The sequence below is a fragment of the Myotis lucifugus genome, unplaced genomic scaffold (genome assembly GCF_000147115.1).
Source record: "Myotis lucifugus unplaced genomic scaffold, Myoluc2.0 scaffold_949, whole genome shotgun sequence".
NCBI lineage: Eukaryota > Metazoa > Chordata > Mammalia > Chiroptera > Vespertilionidae > Myotis > Myotis lucifugus.
In genome coordinates this window covers 114,192-139,123 of record NW_005871997.1, presented here as the reverse complement: position 1 = coordinate 139,123, position 24,932 = coordinate 114,192, and positions in this window count along the sequence as shown.

The window sequence follows — 24,932 nt, the reverse complement described above, 5'->3', positions numbered from 1 at the left end:
ACAAACCCTCAGTGGAAGGTACTATTATCCCCATTTGCAGAGACTGAGGCCCAGAGAAGTTAGGTAACTTGCACAAGGTCACAGAGCTAGTACGTGGGGGAGCCAACATTTGTTCACAGGCAGCCGGGTCCAGAGCTTGTGCCCCTAATCACCATGTACACTCCCTCTCAGTGTCCCTAAGCATGGCTCCCACAGTACTGTTTGCAGTTGGTCTTTTGGCACTTTCTGTGGCACGCGGTGTACCCTGGATTTCTGGTGCAATCTCCCCCTTTGCCATAGGGCACAGCACTGTCAGAGTGTGTCCGGGATGTGGGGGTGAGAGGGTCCACATCCTGTGTGTGTGTGTGTGGGGGGGGGGTGTCTGGAGCCTCATGGGGCACAGGGACAGAAGCATCATCTCAGCAACAGTTGCTCAGATGGCTGTGGTGTGCAGAGTGGTACGTAGAGGCTGGACGCTGGCCAGGGACAACAGAGAAAAGCAGGTGATCTTGTTCAGCCCAGCTCCCAACACCCGGCTTTCCCCAGCCAGTAAATACGGGTTCAATTGGGCAAATCTGTATATCTCGACATTATGATTAAGTGATGATATCTTGAAGCAGCTGTTAGGATGCGGGGGGAGAAGGGGTTCGTGAGTATCAACATGGGATGCCTCTGTCTGTGTTTGGGGAGAAGGCTGGTGTGTAGCAGTGAGTGCCATCCACCATTGGACGCAAACCCTGTGGCAAATGGTGCTGGGGAGCTGTCCAGCGGGCAGTGCTGAAAGCTGGGGCCAGAGAAAGCGAAATGCCTAGTGAACAAAGGGGAAGGAGGTGGGGAGGGAGTCAGCAACCGCGTCAGAGAATTCCATCTTCCTCTAGAGAGGCAATTGGTAATATCGACCGGGGCCAGTCTATTGTAACTGAGTATGGAAACTTGTTAGGTTAAGTAATAAGTATATAAGATGTATTCGGTTATAGCTATGTGACAGAAAAAGTATAATGATAAGGCCATCCATGTTGGGAAATATCTTGCAGTTATGTTTTGCGGGGAGAAATATAATACATCGGATCAATGGAATTAGACAAATACCTTGCGCAGCAGGGCACTTGGAGACGCAGGCGTGATAAAGAGGTGGAAACTGCAGTTTTGACATTCTTGTGGCCACAAGAGAGATGGAGGAGCTAGGGTGGTGCAGGGGAGAGAAATAAGGCATTTCCAGGGCAGCAGGGTGGACGGCGAATAAAGGGGACGTGTGTGGGCATGGTTACCACACGGGCAAATAAACAGGATGTTGATGAATTTGTTTAGCATGTCTGTTCGTTGGTATGGCTGGTGAGAGGACACAGTGCACTGGGGGAAGGCCCGGGATGCTCTTTCCTGGTGGTCTTTGGGGGTTGGCTTGACATTAGACACTGAGACAGCCTGCGGCCTCGGTCTCCCGCCCTGTCTCTCACTGCTGCCAAAAACGGTGGGTGTCAGATATGGTCGAGGCAGAATGCCCATCAAAACAGGAACTTGGAAAAGAAGCCAAGGCAGAGACCTGGTTATACCCAGGCTATCAAGCCACCTCCCTGAGTGGGCAGGGAGCCCAGTTATGTAACCTGGGCCATGACTGAAAAGGCTTGTGAAGGACGGGTAGGAGGTTTGGAGGAAAGACGAGGGGGTGGGAGAGGCAGGCGGGGAGAGCTGCCTCGTACTCCAGCACTGGGGTTCGCGGTGGTTGCGCTGTGGGAGGTGAGGGCTGGAAACGTTAGGAGGAATGAGAGTTGAAAAGGATGTGCCCGATGAAAGGCTGTGGACTTTAAAGAAGAAAGATATACAGGCACCACCCTTAAGGGCATGGAGCTGCAGCAAGTCTTGGAAGGTCCTGGAAAGGTGGGAGGGGGGACCGGAGAGGGGGAGAGAGGGGGGACCAGAGGGGGGAGGGAGGGGGTGCTCGCGATAGCAACATCTGTCGTTATGAGGTGATATGAAAGTATTTCAATACCAGGGGTGGGCAAAAGCAGACTCACAGTTGTGAGTACGGGAAGCAGACTTTATTATTGTGTTACTATTTATTGGTTATTGTATTGTTTTCCATACGACAACTATCTATAAACCTACTTTTGCCCAGTCTGCCTGTGGACCACCAGAATGGCTGTACTGGTGCATATCAGCTGACCAGCAGGCCTGGGCTGGGAGCAGGGCGGGGGCTGATACAATTGGATTTATGCTCTGAAGAGAGGCGCTGGTCACGGCCAGTGCTTCTCACCAGGTAGATGGATGGGAAATAGAATCGGAGAATGGGTGAATGGGTAGGGACCTGAGCTGACTTCTTTCCATTCGACAGAATGTAGAAGTTTCCAGTCCTTCTTAGCCTGGGCACAGCCAGAAATCACCCGCTTCCCTCCGGCCCGCATTCCCTGCGACTAAACATATCCCGGCTCCCCACGTGGTCTGCCCTGGGCCCCTGCAGCCCAGGCCGCCTCTGTCGCCGGCTGCTTGTCTCTGCGCAGCCCTGTCTGGACACTCACGCTGTGCCTTGCTCTTCCCTCCCCTCGCCAGCAGAAGTGGCAATCTCCTGGGATTTAATTACAGGTTCCCCGAGGGCCTTTCAGGGCTCCTGCAGGCTGCCGCCTAGAGGGTGACAGAGCGTGTGGTGAGGAACAGCGGCCGCCCTGCATGGCGGCTGTTCCCAGTGGCCAGCCCACGCTCCTTGGGCTCCTCTGCATTTTCCTGAGCAAAACACATCGCGCCTCATTCCTGTTTTGCAAGATCAGATAACAAACGGGAAACACTTGCGGCAGGAGAGATGATAAAAGAGAGGGCTGTGCGGCAGGTGGACAGAAAGGGCCGCAGCTCCCCTGGAGGTGGTGCCTGCCCCGAAGTCTCCTGGAAGCGCTTCACACCTATTAAATGAGGACTGAGTCCTGCTGCTCACTTCCATCACCTCAGCCGCCTGCGCTGACAGCTCGGCTCCAGGTGGGAGTCTTTTTGGCTTCAGGTGGCCGTACTAGAGTCCAAGAAAGTCCGTAGACTCGGGTCAGCACGTACACAGCAGACAGGCACCGGTCCCCACTCCTCCGCCCACGGCAGACATTGCTAATTGATCTTGACACCACCGAGCCTGGCTGCCCCAGGAGCCTGGCTGGGAGTGCTGGCTATGCAGCACTTGGCGGGGGTGGGGTGGGGTGGGGTGGGGTGGGGGGCAGGGGGCAGCTTAAAATACAACAGAGACTTTTATTTTTTTTGGTCCCTTGAAGACAACGGCGATGTGGGGCCTCAAGGATGCCTCAAAGGGGGCCATTTGACCACATCATAAGAGGCACCTTCTTCCCAGTCAAGATTCCTCCATCTCTCCCCATTTCAGCCTCTCTGGGCAGGCCATTTGTCAAGGGTCGGATGACCCTTATCCGGAGATGTGGGATAAACCCCCTCCCCTCTGCACCCTTTGTTCTTGGTCCTGGGAAGGAGATTAGCATTTTTTGTTATAAAATATGTTTTTATTATTTTAGAGAGAGAGGGAAGGAGAGGGAGAGAGAGAGAGAAACATTGATCAGTTGTCTCCCATACACACTCTGATGGGACCGAACTCAAAGCCTGAGCATGCGCCCTGACTGGGAATCAAACCCGTGACCTTTTGGTGTAGGGGACGTCACTCCCACCAACTGTGCCGGCCGGGGGGTAAGCATTTAAACGTCCCGTCTCTCATGTTCCTCCTTCCAGGTGAAAGCCAGGTGATGTGAGCCCCAGTTACCCACCGGAGCGTAACATGGTCATTCCCCTTCCTTCATCACTGTGGTCTCTCCATGGCAACCGCCCCTCCCGCACTCCGTCTGTGTGGTCAGGATGAGGCTGGCTCTGCATCCAGGGGTGGGCACAGGATCCAGGCCAGGCTAGTCAGAGTTCCCATCCTCTTGGCTGCCGTGGTGGGTACTGGGTTCGAGTAGCCAGTGAGATGGGGGCTGGAGCTGCTGGTAAACGTCTTTGGTTCCCCTTGGGGAGATCCTGCAAAAACAGTGATGGGGGTTGGCATGTGTTGAGGAACAGAAAGGCAGAATGGATGGCGTACAGAGGAGGAGGGGAGAGTGGTAGGAGGTGAAGCCAGAGAGTACGGCAGGGGCCAGGTATGGAAGCCTTGAAGGCGATAGTAGGGAATTTGGAGTTTATTCTAACAGCAGTGGAAGCGCCACCACTTTGGAGCATTCCACACCCGTGAACCTTCTTTGCTCCTGACTCATCCCTCCATGAGTCATCTGGATGTTACCAGGTTCAATTAAGAGTTGGAAGGTCTGGCCCGGCTGGTGTGGCTCGGTGGTTGAGCATTGACCTATGAACTGGGAGTTCACAATTATATTCTGGGTTGGGTCATATGCCTGGGTTGCAGGCTCGGTCCCCAGGAGGAGGCGTGCAGGAGGCAGCCGATTGATGTTGATGTTTCTCTCTCATTGATGTTTCTATCTCTCGTCCCCTCTCTCTAAAATCAATAAAAAATGTTTTTTAAAAAGTTGGAAGCTCTGCTGATAACGTGTTCAGTGAAGGGGCCGGTTGTATCCTCCCTGGGCCTGTTTCTACCCTGGCTCATGATGGAATTGGACCAGTTCAGTCCTTTATCCCCTCTCTGTTTGCCTGGATGTCCGCCCAGACAGCTTTGTGGAGAAGGATTGTGAGCGTGGCCCGGCTCTGCGGGAGAGTGCCGTGATCAATTAGCAATGTCTGCCGCGGGTGAAGGAGAGGGAGCTGCGAGGCATTCATCTCCTGCCCACGTGTTCCCGGAGGTGTCTCCTATCGCATTTTATGGGACTTTAAGTCAGATGTAGCGGCAGCTGGAGCACCAAACCAAGAATAAAAATGTCCCGCCAGTTAGGGAGCTGCTACAGCGCCTCCCACTTTACGAAGAGTTTTCATGGACATTTTCTCATTCGATTCTCACAGTCTGTTGCTTCTACCTCCCTTCCAGCATCCCTTCTCCTGGGAACCATATCCAGTTCTTTTATTATAGTGGGAGTGGGGTGTGGGGTTTGGAGGGGGTCACCAATTCCTTCCTATGGTCAGGCCATGTGCTTTGGGGCTGAGGGCAGAGCATGAGACCCAGTCTATGCCACCATCGTCCCCTGGCCAAGGCGATGGGGCAAGAGACGGATCTATGACCACGCCGAGGTTGAGATGCACCGAAAGGTGTGCTGCAACCCCCACAGAGGGGACGAGCCATGGACTCGAGGGCGGTAGGATGTAGGCCTAGGCGTGCTGGCGCTGCTACTACGGCCACGAGAGCTGAGTCTGCACGTCTTCGCAGCCTGACATTCTGGGACGCCACACAGCTCAGAGTCAGACACAGCTGAAGTATTTGCCACAAATCAGGGACTTCTCCCGCTGACAGCCGGCTCGCTGCCAGCAGCCTTCTGACCACGGCATGGGGCCTGGGACTCGGGCCACTGTGTGGAAGGCGGAGCCCGAAGCCAGATGACCAGGTCCTGAATCAGGCAGTTCCTGGAGCTGGACCTGCCTTTATACTTTTTTTCGGCTGATAAAAATTACTCTTGTGTTTCAGCCTGTTTGGGTTGTATTTTCTATCCCTGATAACTAAAAGGTGGCTGATATAAATTTTATATTCAATATGCAGCAAACAGATGGTTTAAAATGCGTCTCTTCAAAACTTTGTGAATAGCTCTCCGCTGCCTTGGGAGACATATTCAATTCTCCCCTGGCACCCACGGTTTCTTACAATCTGTCTCCACTTTCTCTCTCTGGCCTCCGACGAAGGCATCCTGTGCTCTCGGTTAATTGGACTTTTAAATCGCCCTCAACAATTCATCCTTCCCCACCTCTGTGCCTTTGCTCATTCTGTTCCCTCTACCTGGAACACCCTCTCTTTCTCCATATCTACATCCCTGCCGTTCTCTAAGGGCCGGCAGCTCCCTCCCCAAGTCCCCCAGCTTTCCCTGTCCTGTCCGTCTAGAAAGCACACGGTACTTTCTAGATCGCAGAGTACCGATGCCAGGCTCGCCGCCTCTCCAGGATTTGAGCCCCTGAGGTCAGGTTCATCTTCGAACCCTTCAAAAACACTCTACTTGCTACACCGCCTACTGGGCGTGCGTTTCTCTTCACCCAGCCCCTCACTGGCTCACACCTTCCCACCCCTCGGGATTTAGCTCTGATGTGACTCCCTCATAGACACCTTCCCTGGACACTCTTCACTGATGTGGCCTCTTAGACACCTTTTCTCAATACAGCGGCGGGGGAGGGGGAGGGGCTCAGGATTTTAGAGAAGCTTAGGTGGGTGGGAACCCCAGGGCTGGAGGCAAGGAACAGAATCTGTCAGGCTTGGTGCTTCCGTTCGCCGAGGGCCATTCTCTGCTTTCTGCAGAACTGGCCGTGTAAACCGTCAGTGGCCCACGGTCGCAGCGCCAGGGGGTGTGCCCCGTGCAGGGGGTGGGCAGGCCACAGCAGTATTCGCAGCATTTGCAACAATGACTTGCCCACGGTCCCAGGTAGGAAGAGTCAGGGTCAGGATCTGAACCCACACCACCTGGCTCCACTGCTGTGGTTTCACGGTCTGAAAGGAGCTCATTTACTTCTTAGCTGGTTTATTTTCCATCTCTGCGAGGGAGCAGACTCATGGGTTCATTCATGGCGCTGACCCCAAACCTCTCACCGCGCGGCCACGGCGCTCAGCAGCGCCGGCTCCTGCAGCGTGGGGTGGTGAGGCTGCCGGGCCCTCGCCCGGGAGGCGGGCTGCCTCTCCATCCGGTTTGTTTGCTCACTCCCCGCCCCGTATGCCCAATCTTTATCTATGGCCCCACGGGCCTCTGCGCTTCATGGATTTCCTCGCTTTCAAATATTTCTTTTATATCTGAACTAGAAGTCTGGCAAGCGCTCCCTAAATCACCAGACTTCAAGCATGCCTCCTGGTCAGACCCCTCTCTCTCTCTGCCCCTCCTACACACACACACACACACACACACACACACACACACACACCCTCTGGGGGCAGACGCTTCTCCGGCCCCACCAGCAGTGGCCCCGCCACTCAGCTGGGCTTGGCCTCAGCTCCGATCAGTACCTGTGCGTAGCGGCCTAATTGTGTCTGCAATCAGGAGCCATTTGCTCCCTTCTTGGTTGCAGGCAGGTTCTCATCAGAGCCCGTTTGACCACGGCCCTTCAATTATCACACAAATGATGCGGGAACAGTAATCGAAGCGCCGCGAAGTTGAGCGGGAAGAGTGCCGCCTGCCACTCTGCTGGGGCCCCTTCCAGCCACTTGTGGTTTTTTCTCAGGTGGGGGTGTGGCCAAGGGCCATCGTCAAAATACTGAACAGCTGGTAGGATGCCGGGCTGGCCCACCAGCCTGGATTTACCTTTGCCCCCAGGTATACGTTATCACCTTAATTAGTAATAGTTCTGACACAGAGGATGCAACCACAGCCAGGCGTGTCTGCGCTGGAGTCTTTACAAGCAGCACCTCCTTGAATCCTCCTAAAACACCTCTATGAGGCATCGGCCCCACTTGGCAGATGAGGAAATCGAGGCTTGGAAAGACAGGCATTTTTTTATATGATCATCACACTTGAGCACTGCCGGAAATTGCACCCAGTGTTCTGTAACGGTTCTCTTATGCTGGGCCACCGTGTTGTTCCCAGTCTTTTTGCTGCTATAAATAATGCAGCATGACAGTCTCTATATCATTAAAATTCCTCCGAGAGTTCAGTTTGGATGACTATATAATATTTCATAGTGTCAACAAAAATGTGCGTACAAGGATACTGATCGCATCATTACTTATAATAGCAAAAGTTGACTGTAATTAAGCTACACAAAAAAATATTCCTGAGATGATAGTAAGTGAAAGCAGTGGGGTACACAATTGCATAAACATCGCGCTCTTGGTTATGGTGGTGGGTGGGGTTGGGGGGGACTTACACATGCATTTAATAAAGGAAGTTGGGTGGGGGGGCAAAAAGGGGGGGATGTGGGACATCTGTAATACTGACAATAATAAAAAAAGAAAAGAAAGGAAATACCCCCCAATTTTGCAAATGGTTTTTTGCTGGCTGGTGAACATATACAGAAATTGTTATTTTTAAAATGTTTCTATATTTTCAAAATTCTTCACAATAAGCACGTATTAATTTTAAATTTGAAAAAAGTTTTAAAAATTAAAATGATTAAGTTCAATCTGTGAGTTTGGCTGATTGCTCTAGCCTAGAGCTTGGTAAACGTTTTATGAAAAGCTCCAGATAGCAAATATCTGGATAGTAAATATTCGCTTTGGGGCCATATGGTCTCTGTTACAGTTACTCAGCTCTGCCATTGTAGTATGAAAACAGCCTTTGACAATACACAAACACTGTGGCTGTGTTCCAATAAAACTTTATTTGTAAAGCCAAGAAGTGGGCCAGACTTGGCCCATCGTTTGCCAACCCCTGCTCTAGCCTACCCAAATTATTGTTTTCCTTAAAAAAAAAAAATCAGCTAGAGGAGGTGCTGGGCAGCCAGGCTGTGACCCGAACAGGGCAGTAGCCTCAGGGCCTAGGAAGCTCCACCAGGAAGCCTGTTCAAATCCCGGCTCTGACAGTTACCGACTGTGTGACCTGGAGCGGGACGATGAACCTTGTGCCTCAATTCCTTGACTGTTAAATGAGAATAATCATAGTGCACACCTCACAGAGCTTTTTATGAGGATTGAGTCCGTTGAAATAGGTCAATTGATTAGAACAGCACCAGTAATATAATAATTTTTATAATATTTGCTATTATTATTATCATTATTATTTCTAGTGAAGAGAACCACTTGCTTCTTCTGGACACCACATTCTCCTTTGTCCCAAATAGGGACCAGACTCTATGGAAGAGTGTACATCACGCAGTTGCTCTGTGACCATGGGCAAAGCTCCATGGCTTCTCAGAACCTTGGTTTTCTTAGCAATGAAATGGGACTATAATTGCCCCCTGCAGAGGACGAGCACTGCCAGCTGACCGGAGCTGGTGGGAGCAGGGTCAGGGCAGGGGCGGGGTCAGCTCCTCTGCCTTCTCCGTCATCCCATTAGAACTGCCCCCTCGGGGCCGGCACGGCAGCTGGTGGTGAAGAAGGGGCAGATGCTGCCTCTGGGGCCCGAGTCCCCTGAGGGAGGCAGACGGTTGCACGGTGATGAGGTAAGTACCATAGCAGCTGGGATCCCAGCTGGGTGGAAGTGCACTGCGGCCAGACACTGTGCTCAGCCCCTCCCGAGGGCTCTCTGTGAGCAGGGCTTGCTGTCATCCTCACTTTCAGGTGAGGAAAGAGAGTAGAAAGGTGCAATGTTGGGCCCAAAGCCCCCCGAGCTCGTGAGCGAGGCGCCAGGACGTGGCCACACTGTCCGACTCCAGCCGGTGCCAACAGAGTGGTGAAGGGCACAGAGAACGAGCTCCCAGCCCCGAGAGGAGCTGGAGGAGGTCGCTGACGGCCTCACGGATGGACATTGAGCTGAGTATGGAAGGATGTGTAGGAGTTGGCCGCCAAGCAGACAGGAGAGCACTTGCAAAGGCGCTGGGACCTGGGGGATTGAAGATGTACCCGTTATCTGTTGCCACAGTGATGCTGCGTGTGAGCCACAGCCCTCGGAGGTGTGCAGGGGCTGACCAGCTCGAGCTCCCGCGGAGGTTGGCAGGTGTCCTGACCCTGGCCCGCTTGCTGGAGCATCGGGTGCCGTCTGAGTGTCGCCGCCGCCGAGGCTGGATGATTAGGGCTCGGCCCTGTGCGGTGGGCCCCCCACCCTTCAGCAGGCTGGCCTGGGCATGACCTTGTGGCAGTCACAGAGGTGCGGGCAAGAGGGCCCCCGCCTTGTGCAACGGGCTGTATCCCATCCACTAACACCCCACTGGGCCCAGCCTGTCACGTGGCGGAGCCCGAAGTGTGAGCAGGGGCGCAGATGTCTGCCGTCTGCCGCACAGGACGCTCAGGGGGCCGAGGGCGGGTGTGGGCAAGCTGCAGGCGAGGTGGCAGAGGTCACAGGGGACACGTTTGGGGAGAATGAACCGGAGGGCCCAATGGGAGAGGAGGAGGTAGGAGGCTGCACAAGAAAGGCCATCGGCCGGCCAAGCGGCAGCGCGGCCAGATTCGTCCTGTAAACAGCACGGCGCCAGGCAGGCGCTCGCTCTGTCACACGGATGTCACAGACGGCCCCCAGGATGTAATTGGCCTTGGCCTCTGCAGAAAGGTTAATTGCTCAGATCACACAGTCTGAGGCTGCTGGGACTGACAGATCAGCTCCCCAATTAAGGACCCGGAGCTGCTGTCTCCTCGGTCACTCAGCCAGGGCCGCGGAGGGCAGGGAGGCCGGGGCCCTGCCAGAGCCTCGGGGGGCAGAGCCCGGCAGGGACACTAACCAATAAGCCAACAGTCCGGGGGCCGTGACGGACAGCCTTACGGGGACAGCGGTCGCTAAAGGCTGTCTTGGCCGCAAGAGACAGAAAACTCATTTTGACAGGCTCGAGCCAAAGGGGGCACTTGCTGGCTCAAGGGCACTCGGGGTAGTTGGTTGTGCAAGCTGGGTCCGCCCTGCCCTCCGGAGGCAGCCCCTGTCTCCGCGTGGAGTTCCTGTGCTGGCTTCCTTCGCAGGTGGGCTGTAGGCTGACGTCCTCCCCAGTTAGCAGCCCCCAGTGGTAAGGGAACTCGTCTTCCCCCAAGTCCCAGGCTGGCTCTGATTGGCCCTGCTTGAGTCATGTGTCCACTCCTGAACCAGTGACTGTGGCCTGGGTCACAGACCAGCTGGAACTGGGAGGGGTGGTCTGCCCCACTACACCACACTCCAGCACGTGGGCTGAGAGCAGGGGGGCGGGGCGGTGGGCTGTGGTCCCTGGAAGGCAAAGCAGGTTCTATTCCCAAAAGGGATGCTGGGCTGGCCCAGGGCACAGGAGTTGTGGGGAGGGGGTTGGTACCTACTAGGGTCCCGGGGGTCATGTTGGAGAGGAAGGACCTTAGGAGCTTTTGAGCCGACTACCCATTTCACAGATGAGGAGACTGAGCCAAGAATATGATCATTTCAAAGTGGGAAAGCTGCTAGGAAGACAATTAGTAAACAAGCTATCAGAGTGGGGAGGGGCTGGTTTAGTGGATAGATTGGGACCTTTCTGGCTCCTCTCTGAGAAGTTGGCATTTCAGCTGAGGCCTGAATGGAGAAAAAGAGCCAGCCATGTGAGGATAAGAGGAAAGAACATTCTAGAAGGAACAGCTGGGCAAAGGGCCGGAGGCCGAAGCTAACTTGGTCTCTGAGGGACGCAGTCATGGACACCAACATCGCAACCTGTAGCTGGCAGACTCCCCACAGCAGGGGTGAGAGCTGGAGATGCCGCACACCTCACACGTCCACGCGAAAGTGATGCGTCGTTCTGCTCAGATCCCGGGGGGGCCAGGACGTCACGAGGGGCCGGGGGAAGGTATGGACCTCCTGCAGGGAAACCCACTTCCCTTCAGAAACTCTTATTTGAAAAAAAACCTTTGCCCATATACCAGCTGAAGTGCTAGCCATGGATGTTTTAATTTAAATTTTATCACTAGTGGGTTGGAATCTGTTCTTCCCTGTAATTTTAACTATGTTCGTTTCTTGTTTTGTGAGTTATCTGGAAACCTAACCTTTGGGGGCTCCTTAAAAACATTTTTTATAACCTCAAACATGAGGCATTTGGAAGCTCTGACCTCACAGCCCCCTCCAGCTCGCATAGCTCATGGATCCTCTGATCTTTAAAAATACCAAAGGAAATGCCATCTATATTGGCAAAGGCTTTGTGGGCCTCCCAGGACAGAGATAAACCCCCTGAAGAGGGTGAGCCTAGATATTTTTAGAATCTTCTGCCAGAGCGATAAAGCCAGGATCCCTGTGGCCCAGGGGGTGGGGGCGGGGGTCCTATGAGAAAGGTTCCAGAGCAGTGGTTCTCAACCTTCCTAATACCGCGACCCTTTCATACAGTTCCTCATGTGGTGGTGACCCCCAATTTCATTGTTACAAATTGAACATAATTAAAGCATAGTGATTACTCACAACACAATATGTAATTATATATGTGTTTTCCGATGGTCTTAGGCGACCCCTGTGAAAGGGTCGTTCGACCCCCAAAGGGGTCGCGACCCACAGGTGGAGAACCGCTGGTCTAGGGTAACTGAGTAGAGATTTGAGAGCAAGAGAGACTCAGGTGATTCCCCTGCTCCCCCCCCCCCCCCGCCCCATGAATGTCCTACTCGGAGGAAGCCCGTCCTGGTGCTGGAATAGCCCTCGTATACCCTCGCAGACAAGCCCCAAACGATGTCTGCCCACCAGCACTTCCCCCTTTTTCTGTCCGTGCCTGAAAGACGCCGACACGAACTTGAATTTCCCCCTTCTGTGGGCCAGCCTGGTGCTGGTGGGAGTTAAAGAAAAGCCGGTTGTTAAGAACTTGGAGCCCAGTGTGCTGCTAGAAGGTGTGTGACCTTGTTCAGTTCTTGCTCTTTCCCTGGGGTGAATTTTTTTAAAATATATTTTTATTGATTTTAGAGAAAGAGGGAGAAGAATAGAGAGATAGATGAGAGAGACACATCGATAGGCTGCCTCCTGGACGCCCTCCCACTGGGTATTGAGGCTGCAACCCGGGCATGTGCCCTGGCCCGGAATCGAACCGTGACCTCTTGGTTCCTGGGTCAGTGCTCAACCACTGAGCCACACCGGCTGGGCCTTGGGGTGTTTTTACCATCTGAAAAATGAAGTGGCGTGGACACAGTTGTGAGTGGACTTGAGCTCTGGGAAGGATTGTGCACGGTGCCCGAGGGCCCCACCCCCCTCAGCTGTGTTTAATTGACTCGTGGTGTTTGAAAACATTAGAATTCATTGCTGATGTTTCAAAATGGGGAGGTTTCACATAAAGACCAGGATCTCCGGCTTCTTTTGAAATCCTTTGCCTGGGACGCGGGCCCTCCAGATGCTGCAGCTGCCACCACACCCTGTTGTCTCCCTGACACGGAAGCAGAGTATCAGCTCTGTTTATTCCCATGCTGCTGCCTTGGGCACAGCCCACCATTGCCTGCAGGGTCCCCACAGTGGTCCCCGTGGGCCAGCACTGCCTCCAGACTCACTCCTTCCTCCTCCCCCTGCGTGGAACCACATGAGCTTTTGGACCCCCAGATCTGACCACTCCCCTGCAGGAGGCGCCTATGTCCCCCCTCCCCCCACTGCCCTCAGGATGGCGTGGCCTCCTCTGCCCAGCTCTGGCCCTTCACCACTTGGCCTCTGTGGCCACCACTTGTGTGGTCCTAACTCCTGCTCCCAGGTTTGGTTTGCCTTTTGGCGACCCCTCCTGTCCTTCAAGACCCGCTGGACGCAGCAGCTCCTCCAGAACCTCTTGCTGGTGCAGCCATCAGGGCTCGCGGGTGGCTCCTGTCCCCCCCGCCTCCCCCATGCACATGCACGAGGGGGCAGCCTTTCCTCGCAGCCCCCTGCTCCGGTGCAGAGCACACAATGTGGAGGTGACCGGCCACACCTGCGGGCCTGGCTGTGCACCAGGTCGTGAATCCTCACTACAGCCTGAGCTGGGCATTGCTGGATGTCCATTGTACAGATGCGGACACTGAGGCCCAGTAGGATTGAAACAACTCGCCAAGTCACACAGCTGGTGGGTGGAAGGTGGGGTTTGAACCCATTCTGTTTAGCTCCAGAACCCTGCCCTTGTCTCCCCTGGTCCCTCCGCAGTGAAATTGTGTTGGTGAGTGAGTCACCGAACGAATCCAGGTCACCGAACTCCCAAACTGCTACCCCCCCTCCTCCCTCCCTCAGCACCGACCCCTGAGCCGCCCTCCAAGGCCTGGGGCCCGTGGTTCTCATGGCCAGCGTGTGGGGCCTGCACCGCCAGCCCCTTACCATCCTGGCCCGTCACGCAGCTGTGCTGGGGCTTGCCTGGGTACTTCACCTCTTTGCGCTTCTTATCATAACCTGGCGCTGATAAGAGCACGCAAGTCGTGGGGTTGTTGTGGAGATGGACGGAGTTTCTATTTGCAAGGGCCCAGCGCGGTGCTTGGGGGACATGGTCAGCGTTACTGGGTGTGTCTCACCCCTCAAGTTAAACCTGGGGTTCCTGTTCCCCTGCACCCCATAGCAGCTGGCAGAGCGTCTGGGGTTGGGATATCGGTTTGGGGCAATGACTGCTGTTTCTCAGGTTTCAGGGAGGAGGGACAGTTTCTGTAGAGGCCAGGATCGGGCGGGAAAGCTGGAATGCCATTGGGGCCGCAGGGGACCCCGGAGTCAACAGTGGGCAAGAGCATGCCTGGCCTCGGGGTCCTGGACAAATGTTGAATCTGGGTCACCCAGCTGGACAGGTCTTCCCACACCCACTCAGCCTGGCTCTGTCAGGCTTGAGGCAGACAAGCCTCATGCTCTCCCCTGTTAGAGGGAGACAGCTAGCCTGCACCGAGGCCTGTCATGAGCTGAGCCTGGGTTATGCCACCTTACATATCTCATTTAATTCATCCTCACAACCACCCTCTGAGGCAGATGAGGAAACAGGCTCAGAGAGGTGAAGTAACTGGCCCAAGGCCGCACAGCAATTCAGCAGCAGAGCTGGGGTTTGCCTGTCGGTGGTCTGGCTCCCTAGGCCATGCCCTTACCCCCGGGCACAATGCCACCTCACCGCGGGCAGGTGTGTCCTTCTCTTCTCCCCTGCAGTGACCAGCACCCCTGTGCTCACAGACATGTTTGAGAGGGGACCACTCTTCTGGCCTGGGGGCTGGAGTAGGAACCAGTGGGTGTCCGGGAGGCCCTTCCGAGGCAATGCCTTTCCTGGCATCCGTGCCGGCCACTCCTGAGCCCTGTTCATCGCTGTCCCCTGACTGCGCCCCACGCGGCTCTTTGTCCCCTCTCACTGCTTCCGGCCAGCGGTCACTGTGCAGGGCCCTGCGGCACTCCGGGGTGGTCCACGGACTGTGGCCCTCAGCCTCCAGGGAGGGAACCACAGGGAAGGGTGGGGCCTGGGCAAACTGGACAGCACCTGCCCACCTGCAGGGAGCAGCACCCTCAGCTCCAGCACCTGCCCACCCGCAGGGAGCAGCACCCTCACCTCCAGCACCTGCCCACCCACAGGCAGCAGCACCCTCACCTCCAGCACCTGCCCCCCCGCAGGGAGCAGCACCCTCAGCTCCAGCACCTGCCCCCCCGCAGGGAGCAGCACCCTCAGCTCCAGCCTTTTTTTAAAAAAAGAATTTCTTTATTGATTTCAGAGAGGAAGAGAGAAGGAGAGAGAGATAGAAACATCAATGATGAGACTCATTGATCGGCTGCCTCGGGCACACCCCCCACTGGGGATCGAGCCACAACCCAGGATGTGCCCTTGGTCGGAATCGAACCTGGGACCCTTCAGTCCGCAGGCTGACGCTCTATCCACTAAGCCTGTGGTCGGCAAACTCGCGAGCCACATGCGGCTCTTTGGCCCCTTGAGTGTGGCTCTTCCACAAAATACCACGTGCGGGCGAGCACGTACAATGCGATTGAAACTTCGTGGCCCGTGCGCAGAAGTCGGTATTTTGTGGAAGAGCCAGTATTTTGTGGAAGAGCCACACTCAAGGGGCCAAAGAGCCTCATGTGGCTCTCGGGCTGCGGTTTGCCGAGCCTCAGTTTGCCGACCACTGCACTAAGCCAAGCCGGCTACGGCAATCGGCTCCAGCCTTTGCCTCCATGTGGGCATGTGACCCGCCTGCCAGATTTGCAAAATAATCTAGACTTTCATGTGATTTTTCCCACTTTTAAATGTTGGCATCTCACTCAAAATTTTAAAAATACTACCTCTACCCAGGGAGAAAGAGAAGATAGAGAAGCAGAGAGACACACAGAGAGAGGCAGAGACAGAGAAAGAAAGCAAACAAACATACAAAAACCAGAAAATTGAACAAAAAAACCCCTTTAAAAACGTGTTTTCAGCCCAGTTTGCAACTTCCGACCTCCCTGTCCTGTTTCCTTTGCTGCGCAGCAACCTGGGGAAGGGAGACGGGAAGGGAGGCCCAGAGAGGCCCGAGACTTTCCCGGATGATGGAGTTGAGGTGGGGCCAGAGCTCAACCTTGGGCGTCTATGTTCTTCTCCCCCCCACCCCACAGCCTCCTCCCCAGGCCCCAGCCTGAAGAGAGAGAAAGATCATTGTAGTGTGATGCTGACGGCCAAGGTCCCCATGACACAGCTCAAAGGCTCAGCGACTGTCCCCGGATTCCGCGAAGCCATTTCTAAAGGGCATGCCTGCCGGAGACACTTCTAAATTGGCAGGGACTGGAGCCGTGTGGAACGCTGGGGCAATAAGGTGTCATCAGATCTGTTTCGATGGTAAACTGGCTCGGTCCTTCGTGAGGACGAAGGAGAAGGACTCGCTTTTCTGGGCCCAGCATGCCAGCTTGCTACACCAACATCTACAGAGGATCCATGTCGAGGGCCTACCCTGGGGGGGCTGCAGCCATGATCTCATTTCACTTTCCCAGAAAACATGTGAGATTGGCCGTGTTGACTTCATTTTACAGCCAAAGAGTCTGACACGCAGAGAGAGTAGGGAAGGGTCCAAAGTCAAATCCAGGCGCCTTGACCCCAAGTCCAGGCTCTCCCACCTCAGTGGGCGTCTCCCGGGAAGTGGGGGAGAAGCTTCCCTCTTTGGTGAGGTCTGTCTTGGGCCACGGCAGGGGCTGGGGTGGTCAGGGGAGGCTTCCTGGAGGAGGCGATCTTGAGTGAAGAAAGAAGGGTATTCGTTTTTTATTGCTGCTGAGACAAATTAGCACCAACGTGACTTAACACGACACGGATTTATTGTCTCACAGTTCTGGGGATCGGAATTCGGAAAGGAGCCTGATGGGGCTGACACCAGTGCTGGCAGGAGTGCCCCCCTTTCTGGAGGCTCCGGGAGAGCCTATGTCCTCGCCTTTGCCAGCTTCTAGAGGCCGCCTGCATCCCTGGGCTCATCCCAGGCCACTCTGACCTCCGCTTCCATCGTCACCTCTCCTATTCCTGACTCTGACCTCTGGCCTCCCTCTCAGAAGGACCTTGTGATTACACCGAGTCCATCGAAGAATCCAGGATAACGACTCTATCTCATGGTCACAGTCACACCTGCGAGGCCCCTTTGCCGTGTCAAAGACTTTTGGGTGTGGACGTTCCGGGGATGGGCATGGGCACCTTTGCAGGCAATTATTCTGCCCCAGAAGGGACTGCACTCCCAGGGCTGGGCCTGCTGGAGGCACGGGAGGGTGTGGGGTGTTCAACAAGCAGCCGGTGCTGGGGCGCAGGTGGACAGGGCGACTGGGAACCCCCTTGTCAAGGGCACGGAAAGCCACACAAAGGCCCTTGAACTTCACCCTCTAGGGCTGGGGTTCTCAACCTTCTGGCCCTTTAAATACAGTTCCTCATGTTGTGACCCGACCATAAAATTATTTTCGTTGCTACTTCATAACTGTAATGTTGCTACTGTTATGAATCGTCATGTAAATATCTGATATGCAGGATGGTCTTAGGCGACCCCTGTGAAAGGGTCGTTCGACCGCCAAAGGGGTCGAGACCCACAGGTTGAGAACCGCTGCTCTAGGGCGGGCTCTCCACAGCTGACTGTGCATCCGGATCGACTGGGGAGCTGGTTAAAAGGCAGAGCTTGAGTCCGTGGGTCTGGGTTCGGCTCCCAGGGGCTGCTGCTGCTGGTCGGCGGACCCGCGGTGAGTGGCGAGGCTCTGGCTCTAGGCAAGTCCCCCGAGAGCAGCACTGATGGGCACTGCAATGCGCCCATTCCCACTGTTTTCACACGCCCCACGAGCGTGGTCCCTGGGGGCCTCCGCGTGACCTCCAGTCAAGGACTAAGAGGTTCCGTCATTGAAGGGGGGTTCCAGTGACCTGGGCTCCCCACAGGCCCCTCAGGCCTCCGCGGGAAGGATGTGGGGCTGGGACGGCCGAGATGACTCGGGAGTAGCTCTCACACCCCTGCGCTTGGCTCAGCTAAGTCAGTCTGGGCATATTTTTAGAGCTGAATGTCTTTCCTTCTAATCTGACTCTTTGAAAGCTGGCACCCTCCTGTGTGGGGTGGCGTGGGGTTTGAGCCAGCTGCACACCCGGGAGTTGGCTGGATAGTTCACTTACATGTAGACAGAGGGAGGGCCCTACAGGGTCTTAAATGCTGCGTCGCCGCAGGGCCAGGGATCGGAATATCCTGGAGTCTCAGGTAGACTCATCTGTGGGGACTGCAGGCTCGGTGCTCATGAGAGCGAGGCAGGACCCGGGAGAGGGCGGGGGGCAGGCGTCTGTGTGGCAGCCCCAGCGCAGCCCCACAGCCATCGTGTGTGGATGCCGCAACCACCCGTTTTGCAAACGAATCCAGAAATCTGTATTTTTATGTGAAGTCTCCTATTTTTAAATGTTGGTAATGAATTCAGATATTTTTAAAATACTGTGTGGGCCACACAAGACATTTTGAGGGCTGGATTCAGCCTGTTGGCAGCTCGTTTGGGAATCTACTTGTCCTACTGGGAGGGAAACTGAGGCACGGGAGCCTTCCAGAGGCCCCACAGCCGCGGGCTGGAACTCGGACTGCGGACGTGCGGTGCAGCTCCTCCCCCAGGCAGCCCTTCGCCCAGGCCTCCGTCCCGTGCCCCTGATGGTCACCCGCTCCCAGTCACGCTACATCAAGCAGCCGGGAGGTGGGAGACCTGCTCCCCACCCTGCTTGCTCCCACCTGCTTTGTGATAGGCACGCCCTCGCTCCTCTCCGGGGTAACTTCTCATCTGCAGGTGGGGGACTGGGGCTCAGTGACCCCAAAGTCCCTCCCTGCAGGTCTCTGAGGCCTCTGGCCTCCTCCTCCCGCCCCCTGCAGCCCTGCCTCTGAGCCCCAGTGTTGACATTTCACAAACAGCAGCTGCCACCCTCAGAGTCCGGCCGCGTCATTTACATGATGTCACATGCTGGGATTCGGGGAGCGTGTCACCGCGCCCACAGCCCGCGGCCATCTGCCATGACTTATTGATTTGACATATTAAACTGATGGGCTTCGGGGGGGGGGTGTGTTTTCTCTTGAAATGTCGTTGTGTCTGGAGATTTCATCCAGTTTTGCAACAACTCCCTCCACTCCTGTGAGGGTTTTATTTGTCCAGCGGCTGAGATGCGCTTGTCTTGGGCTGCCTCCTCCGCTACGTTCCATGGGAATAACAACGACGCAGTGATCGTGCCAGCTAACGCTTCTGTCGCATTGGCTCCGTGCCAGGCTCTGCCCTAAGAGCTTTACTCATCGGTGGACTCAATTGATCCTCACGACAGTCCAGGAAGTGGGCACCGCATCCCCCTTTTACAAGCGAGGACACAGGTTCAGCGGGAGCATCGCGCTCACCCTGCTCCCAGCGAGTGACGGACGGAGCGAGGCAGCCACGGCCCAGCTCAGGGCGGTCCTCTTCACCCCGATGCCTCACGGCCTCTTACAATTATTATAGTTGCTAATAATCATACTTATTAGAAAGTGGCAGTAATACTTAGCTTCCTTGAATATTTTCCCAGTGTCAGGCTTGTATGACTTATAGCTCCTGTCCACTGAATGCTCGTGACAAGTCTATTACGCCCAGTTTCCAAGTGAGAAGCCGAGAGACAGAGGGCAAGGCCCCAGCCGAGGTCATGCATCCCAGACAAGCTTCTCACGCGGGACCTCCCGGCGGCCAGGGCCAGGGCGCTGGCTCTGGGCTGTCTTAGCGAGGGCGGGACCCGGCCAGGGAAATCGAAGGGAAGCCGTTCTTGCAAACCTATCGGTTCCATCCATGGAGGGTCAGCGTCAGAGTCACAAAGCTGTTTTGTAAAAAGGCAAAGAGCGCAGCTAACAGGATTAGCTGTCACCCCGCAGGCCCGCACCTGATGAGAAATCATTTCGCTTCTGCTCCGTTCTCAGCCGCAAATCCAGCCGTTAGTGCAGGCTTCCGAGGCTGGCAGCAGTCAGCACCGTGATGGGTGAGCCTTTCCCGCGTCTCCAGGGCAAGCCCCTCGGGCCCCACCGAGGCTGCGCCCACTGTCCCGCGGCCTCCTTGGCGTTGCGTGGCACGAACAAAGTGAACCTTCATCGTAGCCAGGCCCACACAACCGTGTCCCTCCCCACCATCTGCTCTCTATTCGCCAGGCACCGTACCCAGCGGCTCGCATTTCCCCCGGGTCAACTCCCTCTCTCATCCATGCGTTTAACGGGGACTTTGGATCAGTGGTGCTCACGTTGGGAGCCCGTTAAAGCGCAGAGGGCCCCTCTCAGAGTGTCTGACTCAGTGAGTCTGGGGCCAGGCCCGAGAATTTGCATCCGAAGTTCCCCAGCACTGCTGCCCTGGTCAGGCAGCCGCGTGGAGACCCTGGCTTAGGTCCCTACTCTCCGTAGATCCTTCGCCGTGAAAATGGTGTGTCAGGGACGGTCTCTGAAGGGAGCCGATTTGCCCAAATGGGGACAGGACTCACAGAGGCGCGTGGGCAGGGCCCAGAGATGAGGCCCTCAAGGCTGGACAGAGGGGAGCCGCCACAGCCTTGGGCAGGAGGGGGCACAGGGCAGGACAGTGTTCCAGGGCCTGGAGCTGTGGACCTCGGGGCGGAGGTCCTGGCAGGAGGAGGAGCCACTGGCAGAGAAGTGGCTCAAGACCACTCGGGAGCTGGGAGCCGTGGGGTGGGGTGGGGGTAGGGAGGGGGGGATCATCAGAAGTAACTGTCAGATGTTCTCCAAATCTGCAGTCTGCCCAGAAACTGCTGAGGCTTCTGAGCTCGCTCCTTGTTTTAAACAATTAACAAGTGTGGGAAAGGTGTTAAGGACACATTCGCATCAAATAGAGACTCTTGATTGAGGTGTTAATAATTTAAAAATTCACTCTTTGATTCAGACAATTTAACGCTGTGGTTTAACACACTTAACACCATGTAGCTAGCACCTCCCTCCCAGCGTTGCCCATGGGGTAGTACTCACCCGCTCACCAGGCATTGGAGGGGGGTGATGGGCAGTGGTGCCCAGCCTGCTGCAAAGGTGGGTCGAGGTGGGGGTGGGCTCAGGAGGCTGGCAAGCCCTCAGGTATTGGCAGGTGGCAATGTGCTTGGTGAAGCGCTGTGGCCACGGGTGGGGGACCCCACGGTGTCACTGCCCCTCCCTGGATTATTGATGCTCCGTGGGCCCCCACCTCCCTCTCTTTTTGCTCCACATGCTTTTCATAGGCATCTCATCCTCTCTCACACCTCCAACTCCCACCCAGTGGACGGTCCCAGCAAGTACGCGAAGACTGCCTGTGTCCTGCCTGTGCCCCGTGTCCGTCTGAGCGCCACCCCCACTCGGTGGCCATCCTCTTGCAGGGGTCCCGGGCTGGGTGTTGTCTGGGATGCTGAGAGCAGACAGATGAGAGCCGTGGCTGGGGAACGCTTCGCCCCACCCCGACGGGCCCCCGCGGCCAGCCCAGGCTTGGAGAATGGTGATTACAAAGTGGCCACTCCATCCTGCCAGCTCAGCTCTCTACCTGTGATGGCTCCTGGACCCAGAGAGGCCTGGGTTCGAATCCAGTCTGTACCACTATCTTGCTGTGCAGACCAGTTGCTTAATCCCTCTGGACCTAAGTTTGTTCATCTTAAAATGGGTGCTATCTCGTGACCTTGCAAGGTTGTTGGGAGGATTGGGGCGATAATACCTGTGATTGTTAGTGTCTCAGGTCTGCTTCCCCGGAAGTAGACCCTAAGGTGAGGATTCAGGCAGGTCTTTCATAAAGAAAATGACCCAGGAGAGGGTAAGGCAATTGGGAAGCAGGACAGGGAAGGGAGGGAGGCAAGTAAGGGGACGATGTCAGCAGGGCCAGGGAGGCAGCTGTAGCCTTGTCCCCCGGGGGGGGGGAGGGTCAGGGGGGGTCTGCAGTGTGGGTCACATCCCAGGCAGCTGTAGCCTTGCCCCCTGGGAGTGGGGGAGGGGGGTCTGCAGTCTGGGTCACATCCCAGGGTTGTCACAGCCAGAGGCACAAGGCAGGGCCCCTTCTGGTGGGCGGCGGCGGCTGGAGGGAAATGTAAGTTTGCAGAGACTCTGAATGAAGGTGGACACAGACTCCAGTTGCCCAAGGACCATCCTCCCAGAGAGAAACACGAGAGGTGCGGGCGGGCGGGTGGAGCACATGGTCCAGGGTGACTTGGCAATGATGACGCCTGGTAATGGGGGCCCTTTTTGTGACTGTTGTTGCTATCAGCGTAGTAACAACAGCAATGCTTATTGTTACGAGTGTTCTTGGTCTGGGTGGACGGAAGCTCTCAGACAGATGCCCTGAGCCCAGTGGGCAAACAAGGAAACGAATCTGGCGGAATAAGAAGCGTAACCCCAGCTGGACACTTCCCAAGCTCCCCAGCCCCCCACCCTTCCCATCGCCCACCCCGTCTGAAAGAGCAGAGGGGCCCCAGGGCCCACCTGGGCAGATGAGAGCACCGCCTCGGGCGTGGGGCGGTGCAGGGGAGGCGGCTGAGTCAGGGAGCGGCCATGGTGAGGGGCAGCCTCCGCCCACCGCGGGACAGCAGCCCCCGGAGGTGAAGGCTGCTGGGAGGGAGACAGCCCAGCTCGCCCCACATCTGCCTCCCTCCCTGCTGCCTGGCGGGCCTTGGGCCAGCGATGGGCCTGGAGGCTGCAGTGCGCGGTGCCAGGGGGTGTTTTAACAACATCCCGGCTGCCAAGTGCACATTATTCTCTTACAGAAATCCAGGGATGCCCAGGAGACGTGATGTTTTTATAGCAACAACAAAAAAGAGGGGAAAAAGAAAAAGTTCTTCAAAGCTCTCAGAGCCCCGCTGTGCTGGGGATGGTGGTTGGTGTTTGAGAACCTGCCTTCTTCCTCGGGGAGCTGCAATTGCTGTTTGCTGGCTCCACATATGTTGGCTGTCCCTAGGATATTCCAGGTGAAGAAACAACTAGTGCAAAAGGCGCAGAGATAGGGGGCGGGGGGACCACATTTGAAAGTGCCAGAGAACAGAAAAGCTGAAGATCAGGACTCTTAGTTGTAAGTGACAGAATTCTACCTCAAACTGAAAGAACAGATGACTGGCAGCTTCAGGCATGGCTGGATCTAGGGGCTCAAACAACATTATAGAACACGATCTTCCTTCATCTCTTGGCTCTATCTTCTTTGACATCTGCCAATTGGTGGCCCGGTCAATTCTAAGCTTACATCTTCCCAGACTCAAAACCAGTGGAAGAAAGGAGTTTCTTCCTCAGTGGTTCCAGCGGAAGTTTTGTTGAACTGACTTGAGTCCTGTGTCCATCCCTGGCTGGGCAAGCCTGGCCCATCGTCCTTTCTCTGAAGGATGCGTCTTGCTCACACCGTGTGCTTAGTGTGGTTTGGAAGGCAAGTGACACGGATGTGTTCCATCTTCTACTTTCTACCCTTTTCCTCAGAATCTTATCTGCTCCCACAGTTTTATTTCTCCATCTTGACCTTGTCTGTAGCCTTGACCTCATTCGAGAGCCCCGGCCCCCACTGTGCTCCGCCCACACAGCTGCAATAGCAGACACGCAGCCAGCTCTCACTGTGTGCTATGCCTGAGCTCGTTACACTGCTGTGCGATTGAACCCTCACAGCACAGCAATGCTGTGAATAGGTGCTGTTATTATCCTCATGTTATAGGTGAAAAGACTGCGGCATAGAGAGGACCATTCCTGAACCAATGAGTAGGGGCCAGATCTGATTCGTGTGCCCAAACATGGAGCCCAGATGTGGGTCAGCTGCAACTGAACTGCATAGGCAGAGAGAGGGAAGGGACTCCCCAGTTGAAAAGCATGTGGGAAGAAGGGGGCATGTGGGGCGGGCGAAACAGAAGATGCCCCTAAACTAAGAGGCAGATGATGGGAACTCAATTTGGACCAATTTAGGGGAAGAGAGCTGAGCTGCCTCAGGGACTGCACCGTAGCTCTGAACAGCCAAACCACCGGAAGGACAGGAGTGCGTCTGCCTTCAGGACCGGCGGGAACCAGGCGCTCACGCTGTCAGAGCCTTTCCTCCCATCTACTTCAGTGTTTCTAGGCTCAGTTCCTAGAGAAGGGCTTTGATTAGCCAACTCCTGGTCATGTGATCACATTGGGCCAATCAGCTGTGCCCAGAAAGGGGGAACCACAGCAGACCCTGGCAGCTCCCAGGGAGAACAGTGAGGTTGGTGCTGCGGGAGCAGCAGTGGTGGTTTAGAGAAAACAGTGGAGGAGGGTGCAGGGCAGATGAAAATGAAGGTGCCCCTTGAGGGCAGGCGCGATGTGTGCATGCGTTGGGATGCTCATAGCTGCAGATAAGAGAACGTCACACTGACCGGCTGAACCACAGGGAAGCTCCAGGGCTGGTGGCTGCCAGTCCAGGGAGGTCACCTTTCTGTCGCTCTGCTCAGTAACTCAGTGTCAGCTTCATCCCACCCCGCCTGGCTGAGGATGGCTCCCGCGGCCGTCATCCGACAGGTGGGCATAGCCACAGGATAGAAGCTCCCCCTCCCCTCTGAATGGGCCCCCTTATTGGTCACATGCCACCTGCACAAGTGCCGCCACCCAGAGTGCCACGGGCCGACTGGCATGGGCTCGTGCCGGAAGCCGGTCCATCCTTGCTGCTTGACACAGTCGCTGCAGGAAAGAAACATCTGCACAGCATATGTTTCAAGGGACCTGGCATATATAGCATATTGTTCTTAATATGTTGCTCTCTTTAGCGCCATGTGTTTTAACCAAGGTCACCTCTCCGAGAAAGGTTGTTTCCCCAGGTGGGGATCTTTCCCTGAGGTTAGGGAGGGGATACAACCCCTTAATTAAGTGCCAGGCGGGTAGTTAAGCTACATAATCTTTACTCCCTGGAATGGAGATAAGAAACGCCCTAACCTTTGTAATAGAAATTGACAGGATTAAAATCGGCTGGTATAAATACGGATGTAACAAGACAATAAACATCAGATCCTCATCAGTTCCTAACCAGAACTCCGACCAGAACTTTGGCTGGTGCTCCTGGCTAGAGGTCCTGACTAGGCTGCTGATCAAC